This window comes from Austrofundulus limnaeus, unplaced genomic scaffold (genome assembly GCF_001266775.1).
Source record: "Austrofundulus limnaeus strain Quisiro unplaced genomic scaffold, Austrofundulus_limnaeus-1.0 Scaffold468, whole genome shotgun sequence".
In the NCBI taxonomy this organism is placed as follows: Eukaryota; Metazoa; Chordata; class Actinopteri; order Cyprinodontiformes; family Rivulidae; genus Austrofundulus; species Austrofundulus limnaeus.
In genome coordinates this window covers 208485-211217 of record NW_013952870.1, presented here as the reverse complement: position 1 = coordinate 211217, position 2733 = coordinate 208485, and the positions used below count along the sequence as shown (strand labels likewise).

Here is a 2733-nt window from a genome sequence, read left to right as displayed (position 1 = left end):
AACCTGTCCTCGCTGCCTTTGGGTGAAGGCAGGGGACACCTGGACAGGTCTCCAGAGACACCTGGAAAGGTCTCCAGAGACACCTGGACAGGTCTCCAGAGACACCTGGACAGGTCTCCAGTTCACCAGAGACACCTGGACAGGTCTCCAGTTCACCAGAGACACCTGGACAGGTCTCCAGTCTCCATCAGGGACACAAAAGAGACAATCAACCATCCACACTCTGTCACACCTGGAGTCACACAGAAGAGCTCCAGAAGGTTTCAAACTGAGAACTCTGGACTCAGATCATCTGCTGCACACATTTCTGATCACTTATTATCAATAATAATTTTATTGATAATTATCATGAGGAGTCCTTAAGTAGAATGTAGTTAGGCAATTAAATATTCATGTATGTGTAAATTTATTACCACAATTGCAGGTGAGTCGCGTAAATTTATGATTTTATTAAGTACCCCCCCCCCCAAGACCAATTTCCTAGGGGAAACACTGCACTGACTTAATCTCAAGTTGAGATCCTCAACACCATCAACTTTAAATGGAAAATCAATAGTTTTCTTTCTACTACTGAATATCATGTAATTAGTTTTATCCAAGTTTAGTGACAATTTGTTAAGTTTGAACCATGTTTGTATTTTTACAAATTCTGTTTGCATCCTTTCCAACATCTGTTATATATCTTTACCCAACAAAAAAATGTAGTGTCATCAGCAAACAGAACACATTTAAACAACCCTGATACATTTACTAAATCATTTACATAGAAAATAAACAGCTTTGTTCCAAGTATAGAACCCTGAAGAACTCCACATGTGATATTACTGAGTTCAGATCTTATATCATTAATTTGAACAAACTGTTACTATTTTTCAAATAACTAGTTACCCACTGCAGTGCTGGTCCTCTAATACAATATTTATAGCTTTTTCAAGGAGAATTTTGTGATCAATTGTGCCAATAGCTTTTTTTTAAATCAACAAAAACACTAACACAGTACTATTGTTTATCAACAGCAGTTGTTATCTGTTCAGTCAATTTCATGAGAGCCACTGATGTTGAATTGTTAGCTCTAAATCCATACTGACTGTTACTTAAAATATTTTATTTATTAATGAATTTGTGTAATCTGTTAAATAATTTCTCTAAAATCTTTGAGAACTGAGGGAACAACGATATTGGTCTGTAATTGTTGAACATACATTTTTCACCATTCTTAAAAAGAGGGATTACTTTGGCTATTTTCATGTTTTCTGGAAATATTCCTGTTGTAAATGATAATTGCATAAATATGTAAACGGTTCAATAACATAATTCATTATTTCCTTTACAAACATCATATCCATGTCTACCCAGTGTTTTGATTTTTTGTTTGCAAGATTTTTAACAATACTCAGTATATCTTCTTTGTCAGTTCCATCAAGAAAAATATTATTGGTACAACCCACAACTGTGTGATTCACATCATTATCTACTTTTGGTATTCTCGCTGCAAAACTGGGGCCAACATTTACAAAATAATTATTAAACCCATTTACAATTTAATTCTGATCATGTAATTCATTTCCATCCATTACAAAACATTGTGAGATACCTGAATTTACTTTATGATTTTTCAGAACACTATTCATTACTCGCCATGTTTCTTTCATACCACCATTATTTTTATCTAATAAATCACTGTAATATTCTTTCTTATGCTTTCTTATAATCCATACAAACATATTTTTAACCTTTTGTATGTGTCATCTGCTTCTTTTGTTCTTGACTTCAGAAAGCATGAATACACGTTTTTTACATGCATTTCTTAAGCCTTTAGTCATCCATGGTTTGTCAACACTATTTCTCTTTGTATAATTTTTTTGCACACAAGTTCTTTTAAACTAAAAGTTTAAAATTTTATTACACGGACAGGGCCATTTTATTTTACACGGAAAGCATTCTGGGTAAATGATGACGTCGATAGGTCATCAGTGCGAAGCTGCCAGTGACCTATATCCACCCTGAAGGTTAATTTTGGACAATATCTGGTGATTGGCTCTTTTAAATGAAACCAGAGAGCGTTGACAGAGAAGAGAAGGTAGAAATGACTCAGACTGTAACTGAAAATATGGATGGAGGACAACAGAGCTGCTTCATGGAAGAAGAACCTCAGTTTAGCCTTTTAGCTTTAGCCCTGACGCTATCACCATATACTGTATATGTATTAGCTCAATGTTACACATTCTTCTCTCGTCACTGAGGTCCTCCATCCACATGACAGAGAGGGTAATGCAAAAATGACTCAGTCTGTAACTGAAAATGTGGATGGAGGACCTCAGTTTAGCTTGTTTGTCGCACTAGCGCCGAGCTAATACAGATAAGGCAATATAGCGTTGGCTAACAGGCTAAGCTGAGGTTCTTATTCCATAAAGCAGCTCTGTTGTCCTTGTTATGGATTAATTATGTATATCTGTTCTACCTTGWCACTGTCCAGTAATCATATCTCATGATAACTAGTTTCGGCTGTTTTACTCTATCGGCCCAGACTTCAAGACTCCAGCAATGCATGACCTCTTATTTTGATAAGGTGTTTCCGGGCTGACAGCCCTGTCATTGGTTAGATGGTTCACAGTTGGCAAACTGTGATTGGTTGTAAGCATGTCACATGATGTTATATTTGGCTGCCTCTCTGCTGAGGGGCCAGCCACAACTTGACAGACTTCTCTGATTGACTTCTGCTCTGTTGTTGCT

General features: G+C 36.4%; 1 protein-coding gene across 1 annotated transcript in view; it reads right to left on the bottom strand.

Annotated features, from left to right (window-relative positions):
- LOC106529812 (calcineurin subunit B type 1) overlaps positions 1-2733 on the bottom strand; it is a 59943-nt gene that overhangs the window by 24607 nt on the left and 32603 nt on the right. The gene's annotated exons all lie outside the window — the stretch shown is intronic.